Raw genomic sequence first — 13,589 nt, 5'->3', positions numbered from 1 at the left:
TACCAGAGACGATAACAACGCAATAGTGCAGGTGTTAGGCTGATAATGATCACAAAGCCGCTGCGCAGTTCACAGGCTGACGTAACAGTGCAGATGGCTTATTAATCGGACTGTATGACAGAAGCGGCGTAATTAACATTCTGATGCAACGATTAGAATACGAGTACGAATACGAGTACGAATCCGATTACGAATCCGATTACGAATACGAAGGGATATATAGGAAGGCGACAGCTGAGAACGAAGGAGTAGAAGTGTGGCAGTATCAAGTTGGTTACTGAACGTTGTAGACGTATTGTGTTAATAGGGACGATAGACATGTGCATTCGGTTATGTGAAGACTAGTGAGGACGGTTGGGGGTCAGTTGATTCATTATATTATTGTGAAGCATTTCTTTTGATTCATGTAATAAAAGGATCAATGGTAAACCTGCATCTTCGAGTATCTATATTGTGGTCGATGTTGTGTAGAATGAGTAAATACACTCGTTAACATTTGGCACTACAAGCAGATAGACTCGTTACATTTGGCGTTGTCTAGCAGTGGGATAGACTCGGGAAGGTTACATTTGGCGTGGTCGAGCAGAAGATGAAACTAGACATCGGTTACATTTGGCGATGCTGGCAGGATGATTCAATTAGACTTGCCGCTTTAGGCACCCATAGTCAACCTAGTTCATAACTGTGTTTCGTGTGTGTGAATTCGGACATTCAGGAACAGTGAAAATTGAGGAACGAGGAAAATTATTCACACATACACGGTAGGAAAGGTCTTTTTTTTTCTACTCAAAGTAAAATTAGAATGTCTACTCTGGACGAGAAGCTGACCCATATTGTGGTCCTGCCCAGAGAGTCCCACATTAACAAATTTTACGGGGACGGTGATCCAACTTTAACCAACAGGTTCAGTGAAGAGGTCAAAGCGGCCTGGGCCTCGAGAGACATGTCACCAGAGGAAAGATTAAGACTGCTGATGGGCAGTATAGGGGAGACGGTTAGGGCAGAGGTCAAATGGCACGATAAAACCATCCAATCAGATCCAGATAAGGTGCTGGATCTAATTATGGAGACCTTTGGGGAGAGACGGTCGGGATCGCGACTGCTATCGGGGTTCGTAGGCTTAAAGCAGAGAATGGCGGAGAGTGTGATGGAGTATTCACACCGAATGAACAGGGCCTTTGATTCGGTAAAGGGCAAAACACCTGACATTGATGTGCGCCTACTGAGGGACCATTTCATCGAGGGGCTAGCAACCCCGATCTTAAGGAGAGAGTTGAAAGAAGAGGTCTACAAAGACCCACAGTTGACCTTCCTTCAGGTCAGGAACTCAGCGATCCGCAGGTCCGAGGATGAGGACCAATCGAACTGTTCGGTAGACAAAGTCTCTGTGCCGGAACAGAAACAATCCCCACCCACAGGGACCGGCACGATGGAAACCATGATGGCTCAACTGTTGGCCCACCTGGATAAGGTTGACCAACGATTGGAGAGGTTAGAAAGCAGGTCAACAGCAGAGAATCAGGGTAAAAACGGGACAAAACATAGACAGGTTAGACAGCCGCGACCTGCCAAGCCATCACTCCAGTGGACAGCTGACGGTAGACCTATCTGCCTGTCCTGCTCACAACCAGGACATATGGCACGGTACTGTCAGGGAAACGGTCGTCCTCTGTAAGGCAGGGTCAGGCTACAGAGGGGCGAGGTTATGGCTCAAGAAACAAAATGATGGGAGTCTGTCCCGAGATGGTGATTACGATCGGGGACATCGCGGTGAAGGCAATTGTGGATACAGGCTCCCAGGTGACGACAATTACGGAACAATTTTACACCAAATGGATGAAAGAAAAAGACCATAGGTTAAGGTGTGACACAAGCATGCGCCTGACGGCAGCTAATGGATTAACCATTCCATACTGTGGTTATTTTCTGGCGGATGTCGTGGTAGCGGGACAGAGGTTGAAGCAGGTTGGGGTGTTCGTGACGAAACACAACCTAGAGACAAATGTGTCAAAGATACCTTGCCTGTTGGGCATGAATATTCTTGGCCACTTGCCAGAATTTCTTACAAATATTGTCGGATCGACCACACCAGGTCGGGGATCCAAGTTGGCCAGGTTTGCCAAGACCAGGGGAAGGACATCAGTCCCGGCAAACACGGTCAAGGCAATCACATTACAAATTGGTGACAGAAGCGTGAATGGTGATGTGATGATAGAACCATGTGGCGCCGCACTGAGGGCAGGCGTCGTGTTACTGAGGACATACACATCAGCGGAAAATGGACTAGTTCAAGGATTAGTGGCAAATGTATTGGATGAGGAAATTTTTATACCGCCTAACACTCTGGTAGGAGTACCACAGAACGTCGAGGTACAAAAGTCGGCACAGTGCATCGAACTGATCAATACCAGCAGTAATGAAGTAACAATTAGGTCGGTCAATGTGACGGCCGAGGTGAAGAAAGAGGATGGCCGATCATATACATTCCCGGAAACTGAGGACCCAAAATTAAATGAATTACTGAATAAGTACAGGGATATATTTGCCTCGTACGAGGGTGATTTGGGTTACACGGAAGTAATAAAACACCAGATACCCTTACTACAAGACAAGCCTGTGGCGCAACCTTATCGAAGATTACCACCAAGTCACTACTCTGCGGTGAAAGCACACCTGAACGATCTACTAAAAAAGGGAATTATTACAACCAGCACGAGCCCGTATGCGGCACCGATAGTAGTGGTAAAAAAGAAGTCAGGGGAGATAAGACTGTGTTGTGATTACCGGAAATTGAACAATATCACAAGAAGGGATGCATTCCCCTTGCCTCGTATTGATGAATGTCTTGATGCGTTGGGGGGAGCAAGATTTTTTTCTACCTTGGATTTGGCCAGTGGCTACCACCAAGTGGCCATGCACCCCAACGATCAACATAGCACTGCATTTATTTCTCCACTGGGATTGTACGAGTGGACCCGTATGCCGTTTGGTCTAACTAATGCGCCTGCTACATTCCAGCGAGTAATGCAGAGTGCTATGAGTGACTTTCTATTTCAAATAATGTTGGTGTACTTGGATGATATACTAGTTTACTCAAAAACTTGGGAGGACCATCTAGAAAGATTAGAACAAGTGTTTCTCCGTCTTAGAGACATAGGAGTAAAGCTGAACCCAGACAAATGCTGCTTCGGTCTGAAATCGGTACGTTTTTTGGGTTATGTGATTTCGTCGGATGGCATCGCCACTGACCCAGATAAAATTGCAGCTGTTAAAGAATGGAAACAGCCAACAACTACAGTAGAGGTCAGATCATTCTTGGGCTTTGCTTCCTATTATAGAAAATTTGTACCTGGTTTTGCAAAAATTGCCGCACCGTTGCATGACTTGGTAAACAAAATGACAAAGAAACACAGTAAGGAGAAAAAGAAAGGCAAAACACAACGGATAGGTGAATTATGGACTGAGGAATGCCTGAACTCGTTTAAGCTACTGAAAAAGGCTTTGACAGAGGCGCCGATATTAGGATACGCAGACTTTGACAAACCATTTCGGCTAAAAATTGACGCCAGCTCTAAAGGTCTGGGAGCTGTACTATCACAACAACAAAAGCAAGGTTTCAGGGTTATTGCGTATGCCAGTCGAGCTCTGAAGGAATCAGAGAAGAACATGACAAATTACAGCGCCATGAAACTAGAACTTTTGACATTAAAATGGGCTGTGACTGAAAAATTCAGGGACTATCTATTAGGTGCTAAATGTGTGGTATACACTGACAATAACCCCCTCAGTCACCTAAAGACAGCAAAGTTGGGATCCATCGAACAGCGATGGGCAGCAGAATTGGCACTCTTTGACCTGGAGATAAAATATCGCCCGGGGCGGTCCAATGGCAATGCGGACGCCTTATCAAGGAATCCTTACGAGAGACCGGGCGATGAGGAAGAAACGCTGACAGGAATATGTGAGGTCAGAGCGTCAACAGATATCCCTCACGGGGTGCAAGTGATGCAAAACGGGCAGACCGGGGTGGAGCACATATCCACAGAGCCCGGACATATGGACATTAGTGATTTTAATTGCCTTAATCACAAAGAGATAAGAGATGCCCAGAGAACGGATAGTGGCTTACAGCCGCTGTTGAAACACGTCCAGGAACAAAAATTCCCAAGAAGAAGGGAAAGAGAACAGTTTGGTCGGGAAACAAAGAAACTACTGAGTCAGTGGGACCGTCTCAGTATAAAGGATGGTGTTCTCATGCGGAGAATTCATGACCAAATAGATGGGACAATACACCAGGTGGTGGTGCCTGGACAGTTACGAGAAGAAGTGCTAAGGTTGGCACATGACAGGGCAGGACACTAGGGTCAGGACAGGACGCACAAAATATTACGACGGAGGTGTTACTGGCCCAATATGGAGATGGAGGTCAAACGCCATTGTGAGGCTTGTGTGAGGTGTCAGCATGCGAAAATGCCAGTTGTTAAAATGAGACAGCCATCAGGACACCTACTGGCGACAAAACCACTAGAGATTGTGGCTATGGACTTTACGTCGTTGGAGCAATCATCGGATGGGACGGAACATGTGTTGGTAATGACTGATGTATTCACCAAATGGACTGTTGCGGTGCCCACACGAGATCAGACGGCCAAAACAGTGGCAAAGGTCTTAATAGAACATTGGTTCATCAAATATGGCATACCAAGACAATTACACTCTGACCAAGGAAGGGCCTTCGAGTCAGAAGTAATTAACCAACTGTGCAGCCACTACGGGATCAACAAATCTAGAACAACCACATTTAATCCGAAAGGAAACGGACAGTGCGAGCGGTTCAACCGGAGCATGCATGATTTGCTGCGTACGCTAGAACCTGAACAGAAAAAACGTTGGCCTGATTTTCTCCCAGAGTTGGTATATCTATACAACTGCACCCCCCATGCCACAACCGGCTTTTCGCCACACATGTTACTGTTCGGACGGGAGGCTCGACTCCCTCTTGACTTGTTCCTAGGAAAAAAGGAGAGTATGACTGGCTCATACACCACACTAGAATATGTGAATGAACATATGAGACGAATTAGAGAAATGTACAGGGTGGTACAGGAAAGACTAGAACATGAAGCACGGCGAAGGGAACCGCCGGTACAGACAAAGGACCCGCCACTCAAACTGAACGACAGGGTATTACTGCGTAGCCACCCGTTAGGCAGAAACAAAATCCACGACCTCTGGGGACAGGAGATATGGCAAGTCGTGGAGATGCCTAAAATAGCCGGTGGCCCCTTTAAGATAAGACCCACCAATCACACCAAACCGGATCGGTGGGCGAATATTGCTCAATTAAAGAAATATTGGCATCGGCAAGAGGAGCATTTACACACAAAGAAACCTAAGACAATTAGGGAACCGGAAACTACAACGGAAATTCTCATACCCATCCCGGAACCATGTCACCATCAACAGAACAACAGCGATACACATGTGGAGGATAACGGCAACAATGAGAATCCCGATCCTCCCAGAAGCAGAGAGACAGTAGACCATCAGATAAGTGGTCCGCGGAGAAGTTTGAGAAACAGAAAGAATACGAAATTTTTCGTCAGCAACCATCAATTCTTTCATGGTCGCGCTGGTATGAGAACAGACTGTTCAAAAAGTTATAAAAGTGAACTGGTGAAGGCACCAAACGAAAAAAGGTGGATGTGAATTCTAGAACTGCCTTGTGTCTGAGGAATATGATGTAGACACATTTGATATGTGAAATAGGGATAACTGTCAATCTTTTACGAATGTGACGACATTGACAGTGAATGGAACAATAAATTTTTTTACGATGGTGCGATTGACATTTAAGAAGTGCACCTACCAAGCGTTGTTTGTGGTTGAAAACACACAAAAAAAAGGCGGCGGTGGATGTAACTAGGTGTAGTTACCAGAGACGATAACAACGCAATAGTGCAGGTGTTAGGCTGATAATGATCACAAAGCCGCTGCGCAGTTCACAGGCTGACGTAACAGTGCAGATGGCTTATTAATCGGACTGTATGACAGAAGCGGCGTAATTAACATTCTGATGCAACGATTAGAATACGAGTACGAATACGAGTACGAATCCGATTACGAATCCGATTACGAATACGAAGGGATATATAGGAAGGCGACAGCTGAGAACGAAGGAGTAGAAGTGTGGCAGTATCAAGTTGGTTACTGAACGTTGTAGACGTATTGTGTTAATAGGGACGATAGACATGTGCATTCGGTTATGTGAAGACTAGTGAGGACGGTTGGGGGTCAGTTGATTCATTATATTATTGTGAAGCATTTCTTTTGATTCATGTAATAAAAGGATCAATGGTAAACCTGCATCTTCGAGTATCTATACACTCGTTAACATTTGGCACTACAAGCAGATAGACTCGTTACATTTGGCGTTGTCTAGCAGTGGGATAGACTCGGGATATATATATATATATATATATATATATATATATATATATATATATGTAACTAGGGGAAGTTACCAGAGACATAAGAACGCAGTACAGCGCTGTCAACTTTGACACGACTGATGCAATAACGCAGGTGTTGGCTGATAACGATCAGAAAGCCAAGGCGTAGTATCTTGGGAAGCGATACGATAAGAACGCAATACGGTCTGTCAACTTTGATGTGACAGGATGCAGATGGCTTATTAAATCGGACTGTACGACAGAAGCGGCGTAATTAACATTCTGATGCAACGATTAGAATCGATTACGATTACGATTATGATAGAACCGAATACGATTACGAATACGAAGGGGATATATAGGAAGGCGACGGCTGAGCTCGCAGTCTCTCGGTCTCTCGCTCTCTCTCTCGATCAGTCAGTCAGTGAGGCAGTATCAAGTTGGTTATTGAACGGGTTAGCCGTATTGTGTTAAGAAGGACGATAGACATGTGCATTCAGTTATGTGAAGACTAGTGAGGACTGTTGGGGGTCAGTTGATTCAGACTATTATTGTGAAGCATTCCTTTTGATTTATTATATTATTGTGAAGCATTTCTTTGATTCATGTAATAAAAGGATCAATAGCGAACCTGCATCTTCGAGTATCTATACTGTGGTCGATGTTGTGTAGAATGAGTGGTTAGACTCGGTAACATTTGGCGTTGTCGAGCAGAACTCGTTAACATTTGGCACTACAGGCAAATAGTCTCGTTACATTTGGCGCTGCGGACAGGATGAATTCAACTAGACTTGCCGCTTTAGGCACCCATAGTCAACCTTGTTCATAACTGTGTTTCGTGTGTGTGTGAATTCGGACATTCAGGAACAGTGAAAATTGAGGAACGAGGAAAATTTTTCATACACACACGGTAAGAAAGAACTCTTTTTTTTGTTACTCAAGGAATAAAATGTCTACTCTGGACGAGAAGCAGACCCATATTGTGGTCCTGCCCAGAGAGTCCCATATTAACAAATTTTACGGGGACGGTGATCCAGCTTTAACCAACAGGTTCAGTGAAGAGGTCAAAGCGGCCTGGGCCTCGAGATACATGTCACCAGAGGAAAGATTAAGACTGCTGATGGGCAGTATAGGAGAGACGGTTAGGGCATAGGTCAAATGCCACGATAAAACCATCCAATCAGATCCAGATAAGGTGCTGGATCTAATTATGGAGACCTTTGGGGAGAGACGGTCGGGATCGCAACTGCTATCGGGGTTCGTAGGCTTAAAGCAGAGAATGGCGGAGAGTGTGATGGAGTATTCACACCGAATGAACAGGGCCTTTGATTCGGTAAAGGGCAAAACACCTGACATTGATGTACGCCTACTGAGGGACCATTTCATCGAGGGGCTAGCAACCCCGATCTTAAGGAGAGAGTTGAAAGAGGAGGTCCACAAAGACCCGCAGTTGACCTTCCTTCAGGTCAGGAACTCAGCGATCCGCAGGTCCGAGGATGAGGACCAATCGAACTGTTCGGTGGACAAAGTCTCTGTGCCGGAACAGAAACAATTCCCACCCACAGGGACCGGCACGGTGGAAACCATGATGGCTCAACTGTTGGCCCACCTGGATAAGGTTGACCAACGATTGGAGAGGTTAGAAAGCAGGTCAACAGCTGAGAATCAGGAAAAGAACGGGACAAAACAGAGACAGGTTGGACGGCCGCGACCCGCCGGTCCATCGCTCCGGTGGACGGCTGACGGTCGACCAATTTGCTTGTCCTGTTCACAACCCGGACATATGGCACGGTACTGTCAGGGAAACGGTCGTCCTCTGTAAGGCAGGGCCAGGCTACAGAGGGGCGAGGTTATGGCCCAAGAAACAAAATGATGGGAGTCTGTCCCGAAATGGTGATTACGATTGGGGACATCGCGGTGAAGGCAATTGTGGATACAGGCTCCCAGGTGACGACAATTACGGAAAATTTTTACACCAAATGGATGAAAGGAAAAGACCATAGGTTGAGGTCTGACACGTGCATGCGCCTGACGGCAGCTAATGGACTAACCATTCCATACTGTGGTTATTTTCTGGCGGATGTCGTGGTGGCGGGACATAGGTTGAAGCAGGTTGGGGTGTTCGTTACGAAACACAACCTAGAGACAAATGTGTCAAATATACCTTGCCTGTTGGGCATGAATATTCTTGGCCAGTTGCCAGAATTTCTTACAAATATTGTCGGATCGACCACACCAGGTCGGGGATCCAAGTTGGCCAGGTTTGCCAAGACCAGAGGAAGGATATCAGTCCCGGCAAACACGGTCAAGGCAATCACATTACAAATTGGTGATAGAAGCGTGAATGGTGATGTGATGATAGAACCATGTGGCGCCGCACTGAGGGCAGGCGTCGTGTTACTGCGGACATACACATCAGCGGAGAAGGGACTAGTTCAAGGATTAGTGGCAAATGTTTTGGATGAGGAAATTTTTATACCGCCTAATACTCTGGTAGGAGTACCACAGAACGTCGAGGTACTAAGGTCGGCACAGTGCATCGAACTGAGCAATACCAGCAGTAATGAAGTAACAATTAGGTCGGTCAATGTGACGGCCGAGGTGAAGAAAGAGGATGGCCGATCATATACATTCCCGGAAACTGAGGACCCAAAACTAAATAAATTGCTGAATAGGTACAGGGATATATTTGCCTCGTACGAGGGTGATTTGGGTTACACGGAAGTAATAAAACACCAGATACCCTTACTACAAGACAAGCCGGTGGCGCAACCTTATCGAAGATTACCACCAAGTCACTACTCGGCGGTGAAAGCACACCTGAACGATCTACTAAAAAAGGGAATTATTACAACCAGCACGAGCCCGTATGCGGCACCGATAGTAGTGGTAAAAAAGAAGTCGGGGGAGATAAGACTGTGTTGTGATTACCGGAAATTGAACAATATCACAAGAAGGGATGCATTCCCCTTGCCTCGTATTGATGAATGTCTTGATGCGTTGGGGGGAGCAAGATTTTTTTCTACCTTAGATTTGGCTAGCGGCTACCACCAAGTGGCCATGCACCCCAACGATCAACATAAGACTGCATTTATTTCTCCACTGGGACTGTACGAGTGGACCCGTATGCCGTTTGGTCTAACTAATGCGCCTGCTACATTCCAGCGAGTAATGCAGAGTGCTATGAGTGACTTTCTATTTCAAATAATGTTGGTGTACTTGGATGATATACTGGTTTACTCAAAAACTTGGGAGGACCATCTAAAAAGATTAGAACAAGTGTTTCTCCGTCTTAGGGAGATAGGAGTAAAGCTGAACCCAGACAAATGCGGCTTCGGTCTGAAATCGGTACATTTTTTGGGTTATGTGATTTCGTCGGATGGCATCGCCACTGACCCAGATAAAATTGCAGCTGTTAAAGAATGGAAACAGCCAACAACTACAGTAGAGGTCAGATCATTCTTGGGCTTTGCTTCCTATTATAGAAAATTTGTACCTGGTTTTGCAAAAATTGCCGCACCGTTGCATGACTTGGTAAACAAAATGACAAAGAAACACAGTAAGGAGAAAAAGAAAGGTAAAACACAACTGATAGGTGAATTATGGACTGATGAATGCCTGAACTCGTTTAAGCTCTTGAAAAAGGCTTTGACAGAGACGCCGATATTAGGATACGTGGACTTTGACAAACCATTTCGGCTAGAAATTGACGCCAGCTCTAAAGGTCTGGGAGCTGTGCTATCACAACAACAAAAGCAAGGTTTCAGGGTTATTGCGTATGCCAGTCGAGCTCTGAAGGAATCAGAGAAGAACATGACAAATTACAGCGCCATGAAACTAGAACTTTTGACATTAAAATGGGCTGTGACTGAAAAATTCAGGGACTATCTATTAGGTGCTAAATGTGTGGTATACACTGACAATAACCCCTTGAGTCACCTAAAGACAGCAAAGTTGGGATCCATCGAACAGCGATGGGCAGCAGAATTGGCACTCTTTGACCTGGAGATAAAATATCGCCCGGGGCGGTCCAATGGCAATGCGGACGCTTTATCAAGGAATCCGTACGAGAGACCGGGCGATGAGGAAGAAACGCTGACAGGAATATGTGAGGTCAGAGCGTCAACAGATATCCCTCACGGGGTGCAAGTGATGCAAAACGGACAGACCGGGGTGGAGCACATATCCACAGAGCCCGGACATATGGACATTAGTGATTTTAATTGCCTTAATCACAAAGAGATAAGAGATGCCCAGAGAACGGATAGTGGCTTACAGCCGCTGTTGAAACACGTCCAGGAACAAAAATTCCCAGGAAGAAGGGAAAGAGAACAATTTGGTCGAGAAACAAAGAAAATACTGAGTCAGTGGGACCGTCTCAGTATAAAGGATGGTGTTCTCATGCGGAGAATTCATGACCAAATTGATGGGACAATACACCAGGTGGTGGTGCCTGGACAATTACGAGAAGAAGTGCTAAGGTTGGCACATGACAGGGCAGGACACCAGGGTCAGGACAGGACGCACAAAATATTACGACGGAGGTGTTACTGGCCCAATATGGAAATGGAGGTCAAACGCCATTGTGAGGCTTGTGTGAGGTGTCAGCATGCGAAAATGCCAGTTGTCAAAATGAGACAGCCATCAGGACACCTACTAGCGACAAAACCACTAGAGATTGTGGCTATGGACTTTACGTCGTTGGAGCAATCATCGGATGGGACGGAACATGTGTTGGTAATGACTGATGTATTCACCAAATGGACTGTGGCGGTGCCCACACGAGATCAGACTGCCAAAACAGTGGCAAAGGTCTTAATAGAACATTGGTTCATCAAATATGGCATACCAAGACAATTACACTCTGACCAAGGAAGGGCCTTTGAGTCAGAAGTAATTAACCAACTGTGCAGCCACTACGGGATCAACAAATCTAGAACAACCACATTTAATCCGAAAGGAAACGGACAGTGCGAGCGGTTCAACCGCAGCATGCATGATTTGCTGCGTACTCTAGAACCTGAACAGAAAAAACGTTGGCCTGATTTTCTCCCAGAGTTGGTATATCTATACAACTGCACCCCCCATGCCACAACCGGCCTTTCGCCACACATGTTGCTGTTCGGACGGGAGGCTCGACTCCCCCTTGACTTGTTCCTAGGAAAAAAGGAGAGTATGACTGGCTCATACACTGCACTGGAATATGTGAATGAACATATGAGACGAATTAGAGAAATGTACAGGGTAGTACAGGAAAGACTAGAACATGAAGCACGGCGAAGGGAACCGCCGGTACAGACAAAGGACCCGCCACTCAAACTGAACGACAGGGTATTACTGCGTAGCCACCCGTTAGGCAGAAACAAAATCCACGACCTCTGGGGACAGGAGATATGGCAAGTCGTGGAGATGCCTAAAGTAGCAGGTGGCCCCTTTAAGATAAGACCCATCGATCACGCCAAACCGGATCGGTGGGCGAATATTGCTCAATTAAAGAAATATTGTCATAGTCAAGAAGAGCAGTTACACACAAGGAAACCCAAGACAATTAGGGAACCGGAAACTATAACGGAAATTCACATACCCATCCCGGAACCATGTCACCATCAACAGAACAACAGCGATACACAAGTGGAGGATAACGGCAACGAAGAGGATCCCGTTCCTCCCAGAAGCAGAGAGACAGTAGACCATCAGATAAGTGGTCCGCGGAGAAGTTTGAGAAACAGAAAGAATACGAAATTTTTTGTCAGCAACCATCAATTCTTTCATGGTCGCGCTGGTATGAGAACAGACTGTTCAAAAAGTCATAAAAGTGAACTGGTGAAGGCACCAAACGAAAAAGGGTGGATGTGAATTCTAGAACTGTTTTGTGTCTGAGGAAGATGATGTAGACACATTTGATATGTGAAATAGGGATAACTGTCAATCTTATACGAATGTGACGACATTGACAGTGAGTGGAACAATACATTTTTTTTTACGGTGGTGCGATTGACTTTGAAGGACTGCACCTGCCAAGCGTTGTTTGTGGTTGATAACACACAAAAAAAGGCAGGGGTGGATGTAACTAGGGGAAGTTACCAGAGACATAAGAACGCAGTACAGCGCTGTCAACTTTGACACGACTGATGCAATAACGCAGGTGTTGGCTGATAACGATCAGAAAGCCAAGGCGTAGTATCTTGGGAAGCGATACGATAAGAACGCAATACGGTCTGTCAACTTTGATGTGACAGGATGCAGATGGCTTATTAAATCGGACTGTACGACAGAAGCGGCGTAATTAACATTCTGATGCAACGATTAGAATCGATTACGATTACGATTATGATAGAACCGAATACGATTACGAATACGAAGGGGATATATAGGAAGGCGACGGCTGAGCTCGCAGTCTCTCGGTCTCTCGCTCTCTCTCTCGATCAGTCAGTCAGTGAGGCAGTATCAAGTTGGTTATTGAACGGGTTAGCCGTATTGTGTTAAGAAGGACGATAGACATGTGCATTCAGTTATGTGAAGACTAGTGAGGACTGTTGGGGGTCAGTTGATTCAGACTATTATTGTGAAGCATTCCTTTTGATTTATTATATTATTGTGAAGCATTTCTTTGATTCATGTAATAAAAGGATCAATAGCGAACCTGCATCTTCGAGTATCTATACTGTGGTCGATGTTGTGTAGAATGAGTGGTTAGACTCGGTAACATTTGGCGTTGTCGAGCAGAACTCGTTAACATTTGGCACTACAGGCAAATAGTCTCGTTACATATATATATATATATATATATATATATATATATATATATATATATATATATATATATGTATGTATATATATAGAGAGAGAGGAGAGGTGTGTGTGTTTATTTCTTATGTATCTATTTATTTATTTTTTTAATGTATCTATTTATTTATTTTAAAAAGTAAGAATTCATTTGTTTACATCTGTTTCCCAACCAACCAGAAATTACCTCATTGGCTAATTACAAAATAATTATCAGTGACGCGTTGCTAAGGCGAATAATTCAGCTGCTTGACAACGTGTTTTTTCACTGAACATAGACGGGCATTATTGATTGGTTGTTTTCATCTGTTCCTATATTTGGCTGGTGATTTATTCTATAGGCCTAAAATA

Source organism: Physella acuta, unplaced genomic scaffold, assembly GCF_028476545.2.
Source record: "Physella acuta isolate Inbredline_101_S28 unplaced genomic scaffold, ASM2847654v3 ptg000897l, whole genome shotgun sequence".
Lineage (NCBI taxonomy): Eukaryota > Metazoa > Mollusca > Gastropoda > Physidae > Physella > Physella acuta.
The sequence above is the reverse complement of the archived record's forward strand: the minus strand, read 5'-3'. Positions refer to the sequence as shown.